At 40.2% G+C, this 24,428-nt stretch overlaps 1 non-coding gene across 1 annotated transcript; it reads left to right on the top strand.

The window, feature by feature from the left end:
* Positions 1-24,111: 24,111 nt before the first annotated feature.
* Positions 24,112-24,179, top strand: Trnaa-cgc (transfer RNA alanine (anticodon CGC)). Its single transcript has one exon. It is a non-coding gene; the product is annotated as a tRNA-Ala (tRNA).
* The last annotated feature ends 249 nt before the right edge of the window (positions 24,180-24,428 follow it).

The following is a 24,428-nucleotide window of genomic DNA, read 5'->3' as shown; positions in this document are numbered from 1 at the left end:
GTCTCTTCCCCAAGATGGATTGATGGTAGGAGTTCAAGGAAAAGCAGAGTAATTTGTCCACATAATCGAGACTTTAGAAAAGTCCAGAGGCAAGGATTTCTGGCTAAAGATGAATCTTTGAAGATGTTCTCTTAAGAGGTCTTCCTTCCATGTGCCATGGCTCCAGGAAGAGAAGGCATATACCACACCCTCACTCTGGGGTTTAGGCCATTGCCCACTCTGAGAATAGCTCAATTTTTTTTTTTCATGAATATTGATTGATGGGGCTATGTGGTTAAGGATTGATCTTTCAAGGAGATCATGTTTTGCAATCTAGGCAGCACGTCAAAATGAAGTAAACCTTCTGTTTGTTCCCCTAATTCCCCCAGATCCAATTCTGTGAAAGGAAGGACCAACTTCTCTTTTCAATATAATGTGGTCTTGGTCTAGAAAATCAGAGGACCTGAGACTCATGAGAATTTCCTTTGGATTCAGGCTCACTCAATCTTGCTTTAAAAGGATAATTTCTCTTAGGGTATTTAGAAGTCAGAGAAATAGTGGCCTCTGGCTGAAGTACCATGGGAATCCGTGAACAGCAAAGAAAGAAAAGACAAGTGGCCTGTGGATTCTGGCTAAGAGACACTCTAGCAACAACAAGGGGCCTAAGAGGATAGGCACTATTGCTTCAAAATATACCTGACAATCTAATTTTAGGCATGTGTGGTTTCGAGATGCGCATCAACCATTGATCTGTCTCTTAGACTCAGCCAGGGAGAGAGGACCAATAAAATTGGGCCAAATTCCTTTATTTAATCCCTCAGCTGTTCTGTCTAGACTTTCTCTGAGATACTGATTAAGTTTCTCTCAATGACTGAGAAAATCATCATCTACTGGTGATCACATACCTGGAATTTTTCATGCTTTATACTGTTTTCTGGGCTCTCTGTCCTATTTCATCTACTTACAGAGCCTTTATATTCAAATGTCGTTCAGACTTAAATAACTACTCCAGGCCCTGATATTTCTCTTCCTTAATGTACCTCCAGTGCCTCAAGCCTCACCTATGCTCCCAGGTCCAGTGAAAGGCTCCATAGTTTCAGTCTGAAGTGATCCACATTGGTGTCCTCCTTCCCCTTCACTCCCTCATCCAGTCAGTCACTAAAGCATGAACAATGCTAGCTCATGGCTATCTCTTGACCTGTCTAATCATGTCTAATCCTATAATCACAATCTTACTGCAGGCTCTCATCAGTTAAAAAATTTTTTTGGCCTGGACTAGGAACGTTACTTCCTAAATGTTTCCTCTCCTGTCCTTATTCCACGTGGCAGGTCAGAATGAGTTTTCTGCATCTCAGACTTGGTTTATTTGATTTGCTCTAGCATGGCAATTCGAAGTGTGTCATGTCTCATCCCCACTTATTTCTCCTATTCTTTTTCTGCCTTTCTCCAGTGGTCCCCATGGTACACAGTGTAGGTTCTACTTGCCAATGTGACCAGCTCCCACTACCACTGTGGCTTTCTAAACAGGGTCTCTGTTCATGTCAATTCATTCTTTTTTTTTTTTTTTTTTTTTAGTTGTAGGTGGACACAATACCTTTATTTTATTTATTTATATGTGGTGCTAAGGATCAAACCCAGTGCCTCACATGTGCTAAGTAAGTGCTCTACCTCTGAGCCACAACCCTGGCCCCTCAATTCATTCTTAAAGACTAACTTCCTTACAGTTTTCCTGATTCTTGGGTCCAGGTACAAATAAATGTGTCCTCCCTACATCTCTACAGCATGTGCACTAGAGAACAATTATGGCACTTAGAAAAACAAATAGTTATGAAGAAATGTGACATTATAACTACTGTTTCACTTCTACCTGCTGTCAGATGGTGAAACACAATGGCAAGGATATATATCTATATATATCTATATATATCTGATTGAGTACAGGAGTGAACTTGCTTTTTTTTTTTTTTCTCTCCATGTCTGTAAATCCTGTTGGAAAACAACCTTTTCTTCCAAGCGCCAGCTGCTACTCCTTCTGTTTGTCTTTGCTCATGGTTTCCTCTTCTTTTGCTGTTTGTGTCTCTTTTCCTAAATGCCTCCTATCCCTCCTGCCAGACTCTTGCTGGTTCCCTCACTTACATAAGCCTGGCAATTGATTTTAAATCTGGTCTGAAAACTCCCCCCAAATGTGGGATGTGACCCCAGCTGCCTACAGGTTATCCAAGAGTCTGCTACAAGGGAGCATTACCTAGTTTGAGAAGACAAAATAAAAACCACTTGGCTCAGTGTTGGATTCTGAAGGAAATAGCTGGGCTGAGTGACTCAAAGCGTTTGCATTTTCTGGCTACTAGTTTCATTTGGCCAGAGCCTAGTTTCTGGCACAGGACCAACCCTTCTGACCAGCAGACTACCGAGGACGGGTCAAGCCTGTGGCCCAGATCCTCCCACACCAGCCTGGGCAAGTCCCAGGCCCATAGCAGTCCCCATCTACCCCTACCTTAGAGGGGCAGACACCTTCCAGAGCCTAGCCTCTGCTGCAGGACTGCATCTTCCAACCAGCAGACTATAGGAAGGTCAAGCCCAGCAGTGCAGATCCACCCCCACCAACTTGCACAGGACAAAAATTCAGGATGCAGTAGCATTCATTGAGGTACACCAGCAGGGTCTGGAAGCCCAACATCAAGATGAGGTACAGACAATCTACATGGGTACTACAAGAATATAGGGAAGAAACTGTAATATCTGAGATCCACACAGCAAGAAAGGAAGACACACAGACAACATGAAAAAACAAGGGAGGAAAGTGCCTCAAACAAACCAGAGAAGAAACCAAGTCATTTTAAATACCAAAAACAAACAAAAATGACTGGGAATACAAATCATGTCTCAATAATCATCCTGAAGGTTAATAGCCTAAACTCACCAATCAAAAGACAAGCAGATTGGATCCAAAAAAAAAAAAGACCCAACAATATGTTGCCTCCAAGAGACTCATTTCATAGAAACAGTCATCCACAGACTGAAGGTGAAGGGTTGGGAAAAAAATCATACCACTCACATGGACTGCAGAAACAAGCAGGGGTTTCCATCCTCATATCAAATAAAGTAGACTTCAAACTAAAGTCAATCAAAAAGGATAAAGAAGGACACTTCATACTGCACAAGGGAACCATACACCAACAAGAATTAACAATTATAAATATATATGCCCCAAACAATGGAGCACCTATGTTCATCAAACAAACCCTCCTCAAGTTCAAGAGTCAAATAGACCACAACACAATAATTTTGGGTGACTTTAACACACCTATGTAAGGACAAAGTGAAACAGTGTCTATAAAACTTGTAACCCAGGCAGGGCTGGTGCAGAGAGGACCTCAGTTAACAAAGACCGCTTGGGGCATTATTCCCTTTACATGCAGTCCATGCCGTCCTTCCTATCGAGTTGGGAAATCCTGATGGTGACAGTGCCTCTCATATATCCCTCATCTGACACAGGCTCATCTTTCAGCTTTCGTTCCTTCTTCCTTTATTTAATACTGATCTGGCAAGGTGCTGTGGTTTGCGTCTGTAATCCCAGTGACTCAGGAAGCTGGAGTAGGGAGATCACAAGTTCAAAGCCAGCCCCAGCAACATAGTGACACTCTAAGCAACTGCAAGAGACCCTGTCTCAAAACAAAAAATAAAAAGGGTAGAGAAGGGCTGGGGTTGTGACTCAGCGGTAGAGTGCTCACCTTGCAGGTGGGAGGCCCTAGGTTTGATCCTCAGCACCATATAAAAATAAATAGATAAAATAAAGGAATAACTAAAAAATAAATATTTTTTTTTTTTAAAAAAAGGGCAGAGGATGTGGCTCAGTGGTCAAGCAACCCCTGGGTTCAATTCCTGGTACCAGATAAATAAATAAATACTAACCTGGAGCTGCCCATATCAAAGGGGACAGTGTAAACAATGGTAGAAATATGGCAGAAATCATATTTAGAGCTCCTGGCTTTAGAGCTCCCCTTTGATGTCAGCAGTTCATTATACTTTTTCTTAATGGCTTTCTGAAAGTACCACATGTTAATCTGATTAGCTATATTTAAAACTATATATATATATATATATATATATATATATATATATATATATATAATTTTATCAGATTATTTACAAAATGTACATGCAGTATATATTTTCCTATACCAAGTTATAATAAATAGATTTCTCAGTGATGAGAAGGAGAAAGCAATAATTTTGATAGAACAGAGTTAACAGAGAAGCTGAATCAGGCTTTAGTAGACTAAACTTTGCCCTTCTAGAAATAGTCTCCAAATATTCTCCAGTTCATCTGGGTTCTATTATAAATAGCAGGTGGCACAGAAAACAGCTGACAGAATCCCTGACCCCCTTTGATCTGTCCCACCCCACTGGCAGTGGTACTGAGGTGTACCTTGGAGGTGTAATGAGGTGTGCCCAGGTAGAGTGGTGGCAGTGATGCCTCTGAAGCCAAACCGTGGGTCAGATGTCACCCCAGTGAGATTAGACTTCCTGCGAACTTCACCCATCTCCACAATGGGGTCATTCAACTTCTACTTTAGAGCCCAGGTCTCCCCAAAGCCCTAGATGAAATCTTGACCCTCGGCAGAGGACTTCAGGGCTCCAGTTTAGTGGTTCTGATGAGCCTATCTAGTCCCATTTGCCATAAATTTTACTATTCTACTCATTCAGCACATATTTATTGAGCTCTAGGCACATGCAACGTTCCGGGCAATGGTTTTAATATCAGAACTCTAGTTACCCAGTGTAAGTTCCTGGTCTTATTTCCCTGAGACTGAGTTCTACTTGAATATTCAAGCCAAATTCCAGCTACTTGAAGATGTATTTTCAATTTTCCCCTTTCACTTTAGCCACAGTCCCTGTCTCTCCTGTTATACTTTTAAACCTCTGCTGATACCACCAGCATGACTACAGTGTCCTGTATTTCCATGTGTGTTCAGGGTCCCCATTCCAAGCTTCCTCTCATCTCAGGAACACCACAGATTACCCATTTCTAGGCTGCCCCCACATCTTATTACCTACATGGAGTTAGCATAAAGTACATGCTCAGTAAATATTTTTGTTCCTTATAGAACTCACACTGGTAATCTCCATGAAAATAGGAACTTGCCTTATTTGTACACTGATGTGTTCCTGCAACATAGAGCTATGGTTAGCACATAGTAGACACTGAAAAATATGCTCTATTTTATGGTACATGAATCACCAAAGATTCATTTCAGCCTTTGTTTATTATAAGAAAATGTGGGGATGCAATCTCTTGCCATTCAAAGAAAGTACTGACCTGAAACCAGCACTTTGTGATTGAGGTGCCTCTTTTTACTTAAGGCACCCCTGAAAGACACCACTTTGTGCACCCTAAAAAGCTGAGGGCTCACCCTACTCCAAATGAACCACAGAGCTAGGTACTGCCCATCTTACTCACAGGCAAAACAACCCTGGAAATGTTTTCCTGCCCAGCTGACCAGAGAAAGGAAGGGTGTGCATAGTATTGTGGACTATTTCAAGCAGAGTATTACTCTCCTATGCTTTTTCTCAATGCCAAATGCATATAAAAATGACAGATAGTAATTTCCCTTACCCAGAAACTACAGTCTTGAAATGTATCACATAGCAGAGCATTCCTCCTCCTCTCCTCTCTCCCTACCAACTGTCCGAAGTTTTTTGACAATAAGAAGCCATGGACAAGAAGATATTAGTTGGAATCTTGAGAGAAAACAGCACTCATTTAATGGTACATCATTTTTGTTATTTCAAAGTTATTTAAAGACAAGGTTGAATGCATGAATGGCTGGCCACACACAACTTTCTTCTCCCAGAGAAGCTTCATTCCCAACTGATTGAGTCAGGTCTACACTGTTTCTCTAGAATGATATCTCTTAAATCAACTGCTTAAGAGCTTTAATTATATCTACAAAATACCTTCACAGAAGCACCTGGGCTAATGTTTTGTTGGCTAATTAGGAACTATAGTTTATCCACTGGGCACATTTTTTTTACAAAACATCACAACCTGATATATTTTACTTGCTTGTTGATTTCCTTTCTTCCCTCACTGGAAGGTAAACTCCATTAAAGACCTCAGGGTTTGTTCTATTTTGTTTTGTTTTGTTTATTACTACATAATAGTACCTTCATCCATGTATTCATTTTCTATATTTCCGTAACTCATGGTTTAAACTGCAGAATAAAAATTTTAAACAAAAGAATTCCAAAATTAAGCAATTTGCATCCTCAATTGCACATTGCTCTTAGCCATGCGATGAAATTTTGTGTCATTTCACTCCATCCCACCTGGGACATGAATTGTCCATTTATTCAGTGTATCCATGCTATATACACTACTCACTCATTAGTCACTCCATGGTCATCATGGTTATCAGAGTGACTTTCATAGCACTTGTGTTCAAATAACCTTTGTGTAGTAGGCTAATGCTACATCATTCACTTCACCTCATCTCATCATGTAGGCCAAGATGAATAAAGGTGAAAATAATGCAATGAGGTATTTTGAAAGGGAAAAACCAAATTCACATAATTTCTGTTACAGTATATTATTATAATTGTTTTATTTTATAATTATTTATTATTGTTAATTTCTTACTGTGCCTAAGTTATAAATTAAAGTTTACCACACATGAGGAAATATGTGGTATACATAGGGTTTTGTATAATGTGACATTCATTGGGGGTCTTAGAACATATCCCACAAAGATAAGGAGACATACTGTGCTCTTTTGCCGCAGTCCGGCTGCAGCAAACTAGCCGGGGGTGTGACGAACAACTTGTGTACGTTGATACAGCAGGAGTAGGAGCCGTTTATTGTAGGACCAGAGCGATATTTATACATTCCACACAGCTTATCTAATTAACATAAACTAGATACATCAGTCAACCAATAAGGAATCTCCACACTTAATGGCTCGCTGGCGCCACCTCACAAACCACTCCCCCTGGCAAAATGCCTGGCACCATCCAGACTTGTTTACAAACACTAACATTTCTCTGGCAAAATGCCAGGCGCCATCCTGACTTGTTTACAGACTCTAACACTCTTTAGCAGTTATAACACTGTCTGGTGCAGGGCAAGCAGTTGATAAATATAGAATTAATAAATTATTAAGTTTACAAATGGTTTTTTTGCCTGAAGCCTGCCCTCTCCAGGTCAGTCTCCAGAATCCAGCACAATTTCCAGAACAGATCAGGGAGTCATAATTGTTCTAATTAAGTTGCTGATGGAAAATCAGATGATGCACATTTCTTTCTTCCCTGTAAACTACACAACTCAGCTGTGGCTGGTATTATGAGAGAGTGGGCATGGAATGGTGGAGGACACTTTTGCATACCTGATATTAACAAGTTGAAGAGGAGAGGCTGTCAGCACCATCACATCCCTACTGGGGACCATGGAAATTGAAGATGGGAGGAGGCAAACTCAGCTGGTAACCATGGTTGAAGGAATAGCTCAGTACAGCACTGTCTGAAAGAAAATGGGATAGGTCATAGTGTGCCAGCTTCTAGATGCTTCTGCTTCTGGGTGTTGGCCCTACGACAGGAACATCCTGGACTATCAATTCTAATGCCTCAGGCCAACAGAGAAAATGGCCATGAGTCACTAAGGATCAACCTTCACTTTCTGGAGCCCCTGAAGGAAATGGTCATCTAATACCATTGGGATGCTTCGTTTGGAGGACCATCATGTGACACTGCTATTCCTGACCATGGTGGAATATTTTTATTTACAGCTGGGATGATGATTATATGTATCATTCTTTTAACATGGAACATGTTTCCTTCTTTTTACCCTTCAAGAAGAAAAAGATTTCCTACCAAATCTGTTATTACCAAGTGGTATTTTCTTCTCAATATATACTGGGCCTGCCAGTCTGCCAACTCAGCAGATGCATAGACACACACACACACACACACTTAATTGCAGTGGTAAAAAGTAAACAAGAATAAAGATGAAAATGCAGGAATAACCAAGAAATGGAATGCTTATTTAATGCATGTTCTGTTTTAAAAGAAGTAAAAGGAAAATACCCTCAAGAAGTTGAAGCATTGATAGCCAAGAGACTATGATTTTGAGGTTAAAAAAAGCAATCTGTATAACATAGGATCAATGGACAAGTAAAGCAATAAATGAAATATATGAGCATAACATCAGCCTATAAATTTTTCTTTATAACAATCTATAAAAGAACTAGAGCCAGAGCCACAGAATTCTGGGAAGAGATACGGATAGCACCTAATACAGAAGTCAGAAAATAAATGCTTTGTGAAGATGAAGTCACAAAACATCTGGTAGAAAGACACCTTCAAAAACATGTCTTCACTGGATTGGATGGTTTCTAAATGCAGAAATGGACATTTCTTAGCTCAATATAATCTGAGCTCCCGCCATCCATAAAGTCCTAATTCTTTATCAGAGTTCTCTGTTAACTGGTATTTGCAGCAGTCAGTTGCTCATGAGAATCTGCTTGTCCAGTCTCTCCATCAAATCAAACATGACCATCCTACATTATACTTCAAAGTCTAGATAACACTTCAGTGAGGCATGAAATTAAGAAGTGCTTAGACTTTACCCTGAGATATTTAGCAATAAAATATTAATTAGGCTGAATCTTGAGGCTCAAGGATCAGTAGAGGCTGCTCGATGGACATGTTCCAGGAACAGAAGAGGTTACTGAATTAATTTAAGTATGAATTAAAAATAAACACTCATCTGAAAAATTGGCATTAAAAGATAATAGCAATGCTAATAATTTTTAAAACTCATTTATGTTGGACTTAGCAATGCTTTCATAGATTGCATGGATTTGAGTGTTTCAAAATTATGAACTTCTATGTGTCAAAGCAGACTTTGCAGCCAAGCAGATCTGAATAGACTTGAATATTTGTGAAGATTTTATTTACCTCTTCTCTACCTTGTTGATAAAATGATTTAAGAAGCTTATTTAAAGATGCATAAAGTGAAGCAAGACTAATAAATTTAAAACAATTTAAGGAAACCATATAAATGGAAAATACGTTAGGCAAACAAGATGGAACCAGGAATGAGGTAAATATCCAAAAATAGACTTACTGGATATTAAATGACATATGAGAATAGGAAAGTTCTACAGCCTCCCCTACCCTTTATCAGATTCGACCTTTCTATCAGCTCTCTATGCTGTAATGGATGGCTTATTAGCCACCTCTGAGCTCACCAGATTTCTCATTTATTTCCAGAGGAAAGGGATAGAAATCAAGTGGTAGTTGAGTGTGGAAGATGAGGGGTCTCAAACCTCCTCCCTCATTTGGATTCCTCATTTACTGCCTTCTTCTAAAAGTTAATAGATGGGTTAGCTCAACAAGACAGAAAGGTGAGCAATCCAACTACCGATAAGGAAAGTTGGCAATACGATCACTTGAAAGCTTTAACAAAGATTAAATAATAACATTTGTTTCTTCCCCCTCTTAAGTTCAGATCAAACAGGGATGGATACAGGAATCAGAAACATGAAAACTTAAATATCAGCATTATTACTTGGGTAGCTGAATTTGAGAATGCACTTTTTTCTTTTATACTGGGGATCAAACCCAGGGGTACTTAATCACTGAGTCACATCTCCAGGCATTTTTTTTTTTGGCAGAGGACACCTGTGTAAGCTTGAAATGCCTGAACAAAGCTGAGCACTCCTGAGAAACAGAGGCTCCAACTAGAGAGGACCAAGAATAGGCTGAACCATGTGTGGTCAGAGACTGGTCATCTCATTAATCTGATGAGACTCTCCTTCCATGGGGCAGACAGGAGGGGCTTAATAAGTGAGGGAAAGAAGACAAAGCACACAGAGCTGATAGGAAGATTCAATCTGATAAAGGGTGGGGAAGGCTGTAGAACTTTCTTATTCTCATATGTCATTTAATATCCAGCAAGTCCATTTTTGGATATTTACTTCATTCCTGGTTCCATACTTCCCCGTCCCCCATGGGATGGTGTGGAAGTATTCTCCCCAAGGGACCACCAAATAGCACTACCATCCTCAGTTGCCTCAGAAAAATAACACCCTAGTGCATCAGAGACAGGTAGGAAACAAAACTGTGCAATACTTTATTTGTTTCTAAAGTCTACACCCAAAGCCTCCAAAACCAGGCATGTACACAGAGTCAAAACAGCTATAAAGGGCAGTACTACTTCTGGCTGCTTCTATCCCTAGAGTCTAAGAGTCATGAAAATGGGAAAGTAGTATATTGACACGTGGCATCTATCAAAGTCTCTCTTCCTGGTATAGTCGTGAAGGCCGAGTACTGCTTTGGGTCATCCCTCCACATTACACCCCTGAATGCTCTTCCACATTCTTAGGTTGCAGTCTACATTCTTAGAACATCCTACAAACCTCATTCTGTGGTCCACTACCTACCTTTTCTCTTAGCTCCCCTCTCTCCCTTTCTCATTCATTCAATTTCTCTGAAACACTACCATCGTCTTATGGCACATTTTTCTACCTAAAACAGTTTCTTCCTCCTTCTTCTCCTCTTTAATTTTAACCCATCCTTCAAGTCTTCATTTCCTCCAGGAAGCATCTCCACACATTTGGTTAGGAGCCCCATGCCCATAGGGCACCTCTATACCACCCTCTGTGTCACACTAATTATCAGTTTACTTGTCAGTGTGTCCTACTAGAATTTATACCTGATAAAGTCAAGGACAATGTCCATCATTGAATCATTTATTCCCAATATAAAGCAGAGTGTTTTGTCATGTTAATAGTGCTTAATAAATGCTTAGAGATCATATGGTGGAGGAAAGAGATGGTCCCAAGTATGGTTTGGATATGAAGTGTCCCCAAAAGCCTCATGTGTGAGACAATGCAAGAAGGTTTAGAAGAGAAACGACTGGGCTATAAGACCCTTAATCCAATCAGTGAATTAATCCCCTGATGGTATTAACTGGGTGGTAATTGAAGGAGGGTAGAGTGTGGCTGGAGGAGGTGGGTCATTGGGGGTCTACTTTGGGCTATATATTTTGTATCTGGCAAGTTGAGATCTCTCCATCTCTGCTTTCTGATATCATGCAAGCTGCTTCCCTCCATCCCACTCTTCCACCATGGTGTTCTGCCTCACTTTGAGCCCCAAGAAGTAGAGTAGGCTGTCTATGGGCTGAAACCTCTGAAACTGTGAGCCCCCAAATAAACTTTTCCTCCTCAACAATTGTTCTGGTCAGATCTTTTAGTCACAGAATTGAAAAAAAAAAAGAAAAGTTGACTAAAACAGTTCCCTAAGCCCAAGACTCTAATCCTAACCCCAACCTCCTTTCCCCTCTGTTAATTAAGGGACTTCAATTTAAAGCAATTTTCTGAGAAACATGAATTCCAAGATCTTGCTTCCTAATCAAATGTGTTTATTGTTGTTGCTAGAACTGGGAGAAGTCTCCAAGGACTAGAGCACTTGGAAATTAGCAAGGTCTCCTTTCAGCCATGTTAAGGAAGGTTTTAGCTCTCTTCTCCCCAAAGTATACCCTCCCAAGTGACTTATTAGCTCAAATAAAACTCAGCCAACAAGCCAGCCTTTGTTCCACCTCACAGCCACGGCTCTGTTTTCCCCCTCATTGGCCTTGCTCTCACCAGGCTAATGCAGGCCTCCACTCCAAGGATAGCTTTGATTGGGGGGTAGGTGGAACTTTAAGTCAAAGCTTACATTCTGAAAATATTTAAAATCTAAAACTGCTGCTCCCCTCTGAGATGTCCCACTGACGTGACCCTTGGACCAAGCTCTTTCTACTCAGTCCCTCTCCCACAACGGCTAGGGTGGTTCTCTGGGGCTGGGAGTCAGGGAGGCTTCCTGGTGCTTCCCCAGGCATGACCTGCAATTTCAAATCAACCTCTTGTTTCTGTAGTAGGATTATTAAAATAGATCTCTATGTGTCAAAACAGACTTTGCAGCCAAGCAGATCTGAAGAGACTTGAATATTTGTGAAGATTTTATTTACCTCGTCTCTACCTTGTTGCTAAAATAATTTAAGAAGCTTATAAAGATGCATAAAGTGAAGTAAGATAAATAAATTTAAAACAATTTAAAGAAACCATATAAAGAGAAAATTCAGGAGATCTGCAAACCACATCTATGGAATTTGCAAAATTCTGTTCAAACATTCCTTTGTCTAAGGAGGGGTGTTTCTGGCTTTTACTAGAGTCTCAGAGTAGCCCACATCATCAGGGTCCTGTAGGCTTAACTGGATGATCTTTTTACAGCATCTTTCAGCTGATCCCAACCATCAGTTTTCTCTTTTCTAAACATTTGTGCACTGAGGTCATCCTACAGGCTTGAAGAATCTTGCCTCATCCAGAGTTCTTGGCATAAATTCAGCTTGGGGTCTTCCCTTAGGAGAAGCCAGGAAGGGAGATGAGAGGCTAGAAAAGCCTTCAGTGTTCCCTTGGATGAAGCAAGATATTATGGAAAGAACCCACTAATAACAGCTTAGGGCTTTGCCTCTAAATATGTGTGTGAGCCTGTGTAAGTTTTCGTGCTCTATATTCTCCACTTCCTATCTATTGAGAAAGATCAACAAACAAAAAAAGAGAAAAAAAGCAGGTACTAGATAAATGCTAAAGTCTCCAAGTTCTAAAACATCTATAATCACATGAAGTCCAACCATATGGGCAGAAAAGATGTTGAGGGCATTTAGCTGCACTGATACAAGCTGCATTGACATATCCCTTTGGAGTTCATGTTAATGGGTGCATGAGCATGTAGTATGTTTAACAAGACAAAACTAAGTTATGTCCTGTGTGTTCTTCTTTCTTTGTGTTTACTTCTTGTCACATAATTTTCTCCCATATTTTAGATGTCAGCTATGGCAGTTAGATCTCAGAAGAATAACAGAACAAGTGAGTCAGTTCTCAGTTTTTAAGTCTCAAAATAGACTTTGAAAATCTAAGCACAGAATATTTATTAATAGATATAAAGAAGGCCTGACAATGTAGAGCCTATTTTCTTGCTCTAGATTTAATGAAGTGGGGAGGGAGGAAAGAGATGGTGCTAGGACATCAGTGTGTCCCTAGGGAAAGGGGCCTGATCTCCCCCACCCTCCCCAAGGCAACAGGGTTTAAAAACCCACATGCAGAGAGGACCTGTGGTCATTTCTTAATGGATCTTGGGACAGTGAACAGGGTCCTAGGGGGTCCCTGTCCCTACCAGTAGGGTATATTAACAGCAGAAGCGAGGAGAATCTAGGCAAAGAAGAGCAAAGAGAGTCCCCAAAACTCTCAATGCCCAAGAGCAGCACAGGGAGTGTCTCCTTATTGGATTAGCATCCTTTGGAATCCCTGTGCTGACAGAGAAGTGGGATTCTACTCCTAAGTTGTGGCTGTTCAGTAGCCTAGAAATTCCTATTTTAATGTCCATATAAGATACATTAAGAGAGAAGACATTGCCAAAATCATTTCTGTGCTCTTCATATCTGGAAATACAAGATCCATCTTCTTAATGTTACAAGTTATATTTAATTAATAACACAAGTCGCAATGGTTAGTTTCAGATATATAGACATTTCTGCACTAAAATAGCAATTCCTTTAAAAAATAGAGAATGATGTGACTTTTTGTACATAAGTCAAGATGTTAACAATATGCAAATAATATAGTAACACCCTAGCAGTCAGGACACAGCTCCTTTGCTATGGAAACATGTCTAAACTCGATGGCAAGGTACTGGCTGTGGTGCCAAACACGTCTCGGAGCTCTCAGAACTGACAGGGAAAGCCCTAAGCTTGGATTTATCTATGTACTGAGACAATATGCCACTTTGTACAGTTCTGCCTGTGGCCACAGACCACAGCAACTGCCATGACACCTTTCCTTCAGGGCATCACAAGGAAAACAAGCTGCAGTGTTCAAACTACACGGACACTCATTATTCTAACACCAGGAAAAGAAATATTAATCCAGCAAAGTCACATTTTGAAAAGACCCAAAGTACAAAACCTGGGATTTCACACGTAGGAAAGGAAATAGTACATTTGCAGACCCACATTATACCCCCTGAAGAGAAATTTTAAAATGATGGATCCAGGACTCAATGGCTCATGGTCCTAGAATGCAGGGTTGGCCTCATCCACCACCTCCAATATTTGCTTGCAAAGGGAGAAATATAGGGAAAAAAAAAAAATCCTTCTGCTGCCACAGTGCACCATTTATATCTTAGTAGTATCACTGGCTTGGGAATGAAAAACACATTTTGACTCCATAGTTCTGATATTTTAAGTGAAAAAGTGAAGCATACAAACTATCATTGTTGCTCTTTTTCCTTCCCCTCATTTCTTTTTCTAGAAATTTGGATTTTCTCATTATTATATAGCAGATTCAGACATTTAGGATTTTAAAAGGTAAATTAATCTCCTTCTAATATTTATTTCCATCCACCTTTTCCACCAGAAGTGAACAGGATATCTCTATGTCAAGATAGTTAATGTTAATGAAAAATATTAATGGGGATTAAGTAATGATTGTTTTATAAAGCATTTCCAAAAATATGAATTGGCTATTATCATGTCCCAGAAGAGAGCAGCTTCTCTCTTCCTAGCAGGTTACTTTCAGCTTTGAAGGAAAAGGGAAGACTTGAAACCCCAGGCAGGCTTCCCCAGAGTCAGAAGAGAGGCCTCCTTTGGGGAGTGGCTGGGAGCTGGCAGAGGCCTGGTCTTAGGACTCTGGGATGGTATTTGTGCTAATAATGGCCAGCATCTCAGGAACAGCTTCACAAGGGCCCAGAGACAGCTGGAACAGAACTTTGAGTTGTCAATTCCCTGCATCCAACTGAAGGAGTACATGCCTCCAATCCTGGATCTTAGAGAGTCTAACATAAGATTGAAGAACAGATTTCCACCTCTCCTGGTCAACATGCAGCATAAAGCATTGTCTCTCCGAGTCCTGGGACTGGGATCTGGATAGTTTCTTCCGTAAAATGCACTTGTTACTTTTATACTAAATGAGGGATTTAGATACATCATGGGATCTTGGTGCATATGGTCACCTGAATGAAATATGTTCTATAACAAAAATGAATTCAAAATCTACCATTTTAAAGTGATCTTCTTCTCTGTACTTCAATATTATTTTATACTATTTTAAATTATGGACATATTTGATGATGTTCCACTATGGTGACTCACGTGGAAGTGTTTTTAAGCTGTTCTTGTCCTCAAATCTACAATTAGCACTCCCCCATGTTGAACAGATTTTCCAAGAGTTCCTTAAAACTAGTTAGAAGTCACTTCTACCAACTAAATCGAAAGTTTGAGGACTTCTCATGCCTTTATCAGTGCTGCCCCAAGTCAAGCCTCCCTCACCTGGCATCGCCTTGGTTTCCAGCCATGCTTGTCTTTCTTGATAGAGCTGCTGGAAAAAAAATTCTTTAAAATATTAGCTAGAATTATTTCTTCTGCTCTCCCTGAGCCCATCATTCCTAGCCATTCCTCATTTAAAATAAGGCTCAGCGTCTTTACCATGTCCTGTGTGAGAACTCAAATAGTCACTGCTCAGGTTCCTGTGCTCAGAATAGTCCTATGCTTGGGCTTACTGTTTTTCTGTTGAAGTCCTGAAAGTCTTAATAATTAAAGCAATCATTCTTGAAGTACCTCTTTGAATTTGAGCTTTGTAAATAAGTCTAGAGAGACAATGAATCATGTGCTTGGGACTTAGAGCCTCAGCTCACAGGCAATCCTCCCTCCCCATGTCCCTGTCTCCCCTGGATGGGTTTCAGCTGCCTTCTCCCTACTCCCTGACACATGACAGCTGACACCTTACATCTGTGGAGGACCTGCTCTGGGCTGGTGTCCACAGCACTTTGAGAGACAGTTGGGTAAGAGGAGCTGGGCAAGCCTCCCACTCCTCCACTCCAGATACTGAGCATGTCCCAACACAGCAGTTACAATAGGTGGGTACCACTCATCCACTTTGGGGTGAGGAGATTGACCTCTCCCCAGCCAAGGAAGAGCAAGCTGGTGCCCAGTGGCCAGCAGGAAGAAGAACCCTGCTGCTAGTGAGCTTTTCACACTCTGAGTAGTAAAGCAGGACCCCCAGATGCCCATGAGCATCTACACTCATCAGAATGTGCTCACTTAAGGGAGTGGGTCATAAACAGCAAATAAAATCACCATAATAGTCTGTATTTTAGTGCCTTTAAACTCACTTTTTTTTTCTTACTGCTTTTTAAAAAAGGTGCCTCCATATTTCATTTTGCACTGGGATGCCTAACTTATTAAGTGTTGTGTGCATGCCTATCTCTCCAACTTCAGCTCTTCTACTGACTACCCAGCTCTCCTCTCATCCAGCTTGAAATCTCTGGGGATCAGAACACACCAGGCTCAATCAGATCACTTGACTTCTACCTCACAGTTTCCACATCCAGGAACACTATCTCCCCAGATCACATCCTCATGTTTGTTTATCCCAAATGTCACCCCCAAATCCAAATTCCCTGTACATTCTGTGAGGATGTCCTCATGCTAATCACTCATTGTCTCCTTATCCATCCATGCTTCTCTTCAGGACCTAAAGCTGCCAAAATACATCACTTAGGGAATCTTCTTTTGCATTGTCTTCGTCACTAGAATGCATGTTGCATAAAGTCAAAGAACTTTTTGTGAGTTCATCTTTTGTCCTCAGTAGCTAGAATAGAGTCAAGTACATTATGGGCTCTCAGTAAATAGACATTGAATGAATTAATGAACTAGCCTGCATCTGTCATTCTGATTTTTCTCTTGCTCATGGTTTCCTATTAAAGGAGCGAAAGTGCCATTTCCTAAGGTAAGATGTTTCCCCAGTGGAGGTCTGTTTTCCACTCAGTTATTAGTCATCAAAGTATTTGAACTTTTCATATATATTTATTTGTTGTGCCTGTGTTATGTGAGGTACATGTTCCAAGAGAAATAATCCTTATTAATACCAGTCTCACTTTTCATCCTTCAAAATTGTTTAGGGTGTTCAACTAGTTTTCTGAAGCTTCTTTCATTCAACTCTGAACAAAGATCATTTAAGAACATTTAAGAAAAGAGCAAGGTACAACACTATTAAAATTGGGGGTGTGGACTTTCATGTTTCAATCATAACAACTTTTTTTTAATGAACCATCTACAAAACCCTGATCTCATGTGATCACAAAATGCTAAAAATATCCTGCCATCTATTCTGGTTCCAAGTGGCTGCCCAGTGGCCTCACACCCTGTAGTGTTCTCTAGGAGTCTTCATCCACTCACAGTAAAGGGAACACCTTCACCACCACCACCCCAGTGAAATGAGCCCAAACTGGGGGGCAAGCTTCCTCTGAGTGCCTCCTCTACACTCCATGCCTTCCTGGTCCCCTCCATTCCTTTACTATGCAGGCACAGCTCAGTGCTGTGATGAAGTGAATAAGTGACACACCAGCAGCCTATGTGACCACTCCTCCAGACCTCAGTGGCTCTTTTGAAGGCCGTGTGACCCTTCCCTCACCCCACTGGCGCCACATGAGCCAGCAGCCCCAAGCTTGGAAACATTGGTTCCACTGATGCTTCCCTCTGTTTACTGCTTCCCAGCCAAATCCTCAAGCCCTGTGAACTTGTTTTCATACAAGTCAATTGAATCCAATTTAGCAGGAAACATTTTATGACGTAGAGGAGATTTCTAGGTCTGTGTTGCTGTCTGCCAGGGCTGGGCTAATTCTTTCTAAATTAGGTCACCTAAGTTTCTTGTAATTATTCAAAGTCAAAATAAGTAAGGAGAGATTAATTGTCATTTCATGGGAAAGTCAGAAGGAAGTAGAGCTTCCTCAGTTTCCCTCTTCCACTGAATTATGTAAATGTTTTTCAATGAAATGGACTTTGGTTTGGAGCAACTTATAAGATAAAAAAAAGTTCTAATAAATAAACCAAATAAAATACAATAAATCTATGGGGAAAAACAGATGAATCTATATGAGAAAGAATTACTCTACTTGTACTTCCTAAACTTTCAAATAATTAATACTTCATACTCAAATTAGATAATATTGTAGAACCTAAATCATCTCTCTGAGCAATCTTTGAGCAAGTGAGCTGCTTTTGGAGTCCTGTGGGGGCCCTCTCTCTAACAGCCCTATAGGTCAGGAGTCTAGTTGGTGCCTTACTATCTGGTCACCACATGTCTGGAGAAAGAATTCCTTTTCCAGCTTTGCTCTAAATTCACCTCCCTGACCAGAAGAGGGACAAGGCCTTTGAATGTGAATAGCTAAAATACAATAGAATAGTAGAAAGACTTGTTCAAGGCCTGCATTCTTCTCAGAGAACTATCTGCTTCAAGAGAGTATGAAGTATGTTATGCTTCTCATTAAAAATAGGGGGCTAGTCTAATATCTCTGTTAGTACTTAAGAATTTATAATGTCTTTTTAGCATCCCAGATAGAATATGTGGCATTGGCACAATTACATTCAGGAGAACAACTCCATAGAGGAAAAGACAAAAGTAGACCTAACAATGAGCAGAATTGAATTTGTCTTGGTTATGGAGTTTATTGAATCCTGTTTTCCAGGGCAGAGAGCTGCATGTCATACTTTTTGTTATGATGCCCAGACTCCAAGTTTGATCTGGCTGTTAAGAATGAATTGGCCAACAGTGTGTGCTTGAACCCTCTTGAAACCTGGGGCAATTACAGAAGTTGGCTTGAAAATCCAAAATGTTGTAGGTGTTAAACATGTTGACTTTTTTTTTTTTTTTTTTTGGTACCAGGGATTGAACTCAGGAGTGCCTAACCTCTGAGCCACATCCCCAGCCCTTTTTTATATTTTATTTAGAGACAAGGTCTTGCTGAGTTACTTAGGGCCTCACTGAGTTGCTGAGGCTGATTTTGAACTCGCGATCCTCCTGCCTCAGCCTCCTGAGCCACAGGGATTACAGGCATGTGCCACCATACCTGGAGACAATTTCTTTCCTTGACTTTTTCATTTTAACAACATTCTTGCCTCCTCCCCTGTTATGGTAATCTAACTTAAAATGCATCGTTAACTTTTACATCAAAATAGGCATTTAACTGGCTGAGTTTTCTTTACCAACTTTCTCCTGTGGATATATACATACTCTGCTTTGGTAAATGAGCATTTGACTTGGGACTAAAGCAAGAGACCAAAGGGGAGGAATGGCAGGGTCATCATCAGCATGCTTTGTGTGTCATGAGCCTGAATGTACCTGTCATGAATTCCCTCTGGTCATCAGCCATAGATAGATCCACTACTTGAAACCTGTTTTTTCCCCAGATGTGTGTTTTCACATATTTTCTCTCTTAGTATGACTCATTGGGATTAAGTTATTCCTATATTCTTTTTACCTTCTTTTATTGCCAAGGTGAATCACATGGAACAGTTCATGGGTCAACACAATTGTATTAGTTAAGGCAATATACTCAGTGGAAAAACTAAAAACTAGAATTGGAAAACTTGTTTTTTATTGCCTCCTTCTTGGTCCATTTGAAATAAAGAAAAAAAAGTAAAACAATCATCATTACCATAAGATTAAATTCAATAAAGTATTGTGACAGAAACCTTATAAGCTGTTCTGCATAGACTCAATTTGAACAAGTTTGTGTCCTCAATCAACCCATTCCACAAAACAGTGCATTCCACTACCACCCTTTTACCAAAAATGAGATTCATCTCTCTCCACCTAGTATTTTTTAAGGGTCACATTGCTTTCATGTTGACATGAATTAAAAAGAGCTTAGATCTCTTCCTCCTCAATAATTTCAACACTTTTTGTATTTCTACTTTTGCAATGGTGAAACATTTTATTGCCACCAGTTAGTCCATGGAATCTCTGTATCCAAAGTGAAGAAGTGATGGAGATCCAAATAACCAAACCACTAAAACCCTAGATGACAGCTCAAAAAAATTGGCAGTAACTCATTTTCAGTAATGATTACAATTTTGTTCCTTGAATCATACCATGGGTCCACCACTTTAGAGTGACCTGTCCATCCTCCACAAGAGTTTTCCCATGTAAAACTTATCTTGACCCTGCCAGATGGGAAGGCTTATGCCTTTTTTCCTCCTAAAGAGAAAAATTTGAGATTAGATGCTATTGGAAGAATATGATTACTGTTCTTCCAAAATGTGCAGATCACAGTGTATATTTCTCTAGAAGTGTTTGTACCAGTCCGTGGCTTCAACCCAGAAAGCTTTACGGAGGCCAAAAAGAACAATTTGGAAAGTTACTTAGGACTTCAAAGACATATGCTCAACTTTGCATCACATTCTCAACTTGACCTGTGGTCATTTTTGAATTCTAGCCTACTCTTTTAAAATTTAGTTTAGGGACAAAGATGAAAGGACTAAACAGGTTTGGATAAAACACTTGAAGAATGTGGATTTTTCCTGGTGAGGAGATCTATGTTCAAGGCTACAAAGAGACTTGTGACAAGGATGATAACCACAGGTTTTATGTTTTCTTTGAGCACCAGACAAAAGAAGTAGATTAACTCTTAGCTGAAAACAGGCTAGAACAAGTAAGAAATTTCAACTTTAAGTTGTTAGGCTTTTCATTGTGTGAAAGACAAATTTCTCCAATATTGAAAAAAGAAAAAGGGATATCTATATTCTTTTCTATTCAGCTGGATCTCAATTTAAGAAGATGACTTAAAAAATTGGTTGGGGAGGGGAGGGGGCTTTTCCTTTTCCAGCCTTAGGAAATACTCAATCTACTGCTACTTTAAGGAATTTCAGGAGAAAGTAAAATCTCACCTGGATCCTGAGCTGAGACAGGTAGCTTCATATGTCCCTCCTCTAGCTCCCTAATAACAGGAATCTTTCTTTAATTGTTTCATTGTCCAGGGCAGAAAGGCTCCCACTCAGAGTTTGAGAGATGGCCTGGAGAAATATCATTTTCCATCTCTTTCACTAAAACTATGAATAGACCTACAATAAACTTGGGTTTGTTCTGGAAATCCAGGAATACAAGGTACTTTACTCTCACATTGCACCCGACAGTTTTCATCACACCACAGTTGAGTGGTGAAAGGTCAAATCACAGCTGTTTTTAGGACTAAAAGATACTGAGCCTTTGGAAATTGCAGACTACTTATTGTTGTCCCACAGTAATTGTGGGAAGAGATTTGGAAGATCTTCTGAGAAATCTAGTGGAGTAAGAATGGATAGAGAAAGTCACAATTTGAATAAAGGAAACCCAAGAGGACTCCAGGAAATAAAGAAACGATGGAAATTCCTCCTCCCTTGTAGTAGGGGCTGCAAATAGCCAGGTTTATGATGCTCACAGACAAGATGTCATGCTTTGAACAATCTTTCCACACCTTTGCTATTCTCAATAAATACTGATAAATGTTCTACACACTACACTAGGTTCTGCAGATAAGATAATGAATTATCATCAACACTTCCATTTACTATATGAGTTTCTAGTAATATGTCAATGATCTCAGTCTTCAGAAATGTCCAAAAAAGAGCAAGTCCCATGAAAGGATTCTTAAGGTCTAGATACTTTTGCTTCAAATGTATATCTGTCTATAAAGTCTGCTTCTGGCATGTCTGTCTAATAGGATTTTGTATTCTTAAGCTGTTTAGATGAGGTTTTAATGATTTGTAACAATTGTATGGGGCTTTATGATGTCCAAAGCCATTTTAATGCATTATCTCATCTCATCCTTCAATGGAAAGTAGAAGTTTTTATTCCCTTTTCACATATATAATTGAGGCTCAAAGATGTCCTCAGTCCCCAGAACTAAGCACAGCCAGCTGCCAAACACCTGTCCTCTGGCTCACATCCCTCCTCCTTTCCCTAATATCACATTTTCATCTTTTAATAAGCAAGAAAATCCTTATATCTGCACAGGATAAAATTCAGTTTCACAGACACAAACCAGATACCAAACCAGGTCAAAGGATCCATCAGAACATGTTACTGGCTAGGGGTAGATGTATGCTAGGGCTAGATTGTGAGCAATTTTGTGCTCAGATTGAGCCAAACTCTACTGCAAACGACCAACACCATCATCATGGCATATAGATAATTTTCATATACCGAGAAATACAGGCCACAGACAAACTCAAAGGAAATTCTCTTGAAATCATGGCTTTATTGATTTTTTGTTTGTTTTTTTCTAGTTGCTTTAATCCAGGTTGGTCAGCAACCACACAAACAAGGTCCTCAACTTCTTCATCAGTCCTCAACATTTCAACTGAAAAGAGAAGCTTTTACATTGTTTTATTAAATGTCATGACTAAGGCTTGGAGCCATTTCTTGAGCTCTAGAAGAGAAAAGGAGCAGAACCTCCTGAACCAGTGGTCAAGCCATAATTCTCTCATCCCTCCTAGTTAAGCAGAAAGGGAGTTAACTTTGGAGACACCAGGTTTCCCTTTGGAATGTCCCCTCTGGGTTTGGGGAAATCCATGTCATCACCTTCCCACCATTCAATAGTCATGGTTATTAGCCTCTTTCATAGACACTCAGAGTTAGGTTTAGGTCACATAAGGCCAAACAATGGAATTCCTGCTCCCAAGGACAGAGGAAAACTGTAATTTCATTTCACAATCAGCATGCACACAATTTCCGCCTGAAACATTTGTCATCCAGAGCATTGTCTAAACTTAAGTGCTATGGTGTAAACATCTATCCTGATATTTCGTGGACTCCAAGGATACTGGACTATGTCCTTGTTTGGCTTCTCTGTTCATCAAAGACTTTTTTCCCTGAGAATCTCAAGTTCTCAGACTGAGAAAAGCCCTGGCCCCCCTTACATGTGGTACCATGATGGTACATGTGGTACCAAGACAAGCGCATCTTTGCAGTTGGAACCTGAGACTGAGCACTTCACAGCTGAGATCTGTGAATTTCCAGATCTGGACCAATTAGGAAGGGTTTAGAGAGCCTCAGCAAGAGCAAAATGTGGCTCCTGGAATATTCCAATAGAGATATGTTTTTAAATGCCTTGAAAGGAAAGCAAAGAAAAAAGAAAGCATCCATCACTGGGGCAGGGAAACCTCCCCTGACTGATTATGACATAAAAATCCCCTCCTTCCCCCACACCCTTTGCCCTTGCCCTTGGCTATTGTGTCATGCTGGGAATATACAATTTCACTGCCAGAGCAAATCCTATTGTGCACGTTGCTTTCACTCATTTGATTGACACTTGGAATCTTGATATCTCAACGTAATCACCTCTCTTGCGTCTATCCTTTCATCTATACATCCATGTTGTCTGTTTTGGCTAACAAATCCCAGTAAAGCAAAGATGGCTTAGCATATTAATAAACAGATATTCCACCCTTCATTGCAATCTAAATCCCCCTTTCTCATGTGAGCCATGGTTAGAAATTATTAGAAGCTATATACTTTTTGAACCCCATCAATCTATCACTGATGCAGAAAGGAAAGGGCCCCCTTCTACAAGTGAAAAATCCTTCTGCTGGCCCAACTCTCTCTCTCTGTAATTAGCTCACATTGCTTTCAATCTTTAGTAAGGTAACAAATAAGCTATTTCAAATAGGAAGAGTTTAAGAAGGTACTGTAGAAAATGTGCATGGAAACATGTGGTTGTTGGTGGAGACATTTACTTTCACATACTGCTCATAACAGATACCATGTCATTCTCATCAGTTGAGAGTAGGCAGAGAACCAAGAAGCAGACACAACACCTGCCTCTGAATTGAAGCTCTTTCAAGAAAAATAAATTGACTGCATCATAATAAGAGACCCAGCTATCCCACCAGTATAATCAAAGTTGTTCTTAACACACCACAAATGCAAACCCTCTGACTTCAACATACCATTCCACATCCTCCCTCTCAGCAATCCTTTCTCTCCAGAATGGCCTGTAAGCCTATTGTACCATAAAACGGAGTGCAAACAATACTGCGATACAACATCCAATCTCCTAGTCTGAGTTCAGGGCATCCAAGATCATCTAAGGTTTGCAAGATACATCAGGGGGCATCAAGCTCCACTAGAGAAGAAGGGTGGAAGAAGAACATCTGCTGAGAGCCTGTCATGTTGCAAGCATTGGAGTTGTATGTCACATCAGGTCCTTGCAATCCCAGGAGGCAGTATGTTCTCCACTTCAGAAATGAGAAAAATAATAATCAAAAAGCGGAATAAGGGGCTAGGGTTGTAGCTCAGTGGTAGAGTGCTTGCCTCGCATGCATGAGGCCCTGGGTTCGATCCCCAGCACCACATAAAAATAAACAAATAAAAATAAAGATATTTCGTCCATCTACAACTAAAAAAAATATTAAAAAAAAAAAGCGGAATAAACTGGCCAACATCAGCTTCTGAGTCATGGTTTCTAAAGTCCAATATCATGCTCTTTCTGTGGTAACCTGCTGCCCCAATTCTGGATCACAAACACGAGGCATGGAAAATGAGAAACAATTAAGAGTTAATGTTTTATCTTAAAAGCAAGAATGAGTCAGTATTTAGCTT

This window comes from Marmota flaviventris, chromosome 2 (genome assembly GCF_047511675.1).
Source record: "Marmota flaviventris isolate mMarFla1 chromosome 2, mMarFla1.hap1, whole genome shotgun sequence".
NCBI classification, from domain to species: domain Eukaryota; kingdom Metazoa; phylum Chordata; class Mammalia; order Rodentia; family Sciuridae; genus Marmota; species Marmota flaviventris.
This window is presented reverse-complemented; position numbering and strand designations above follow the sequence as displayed.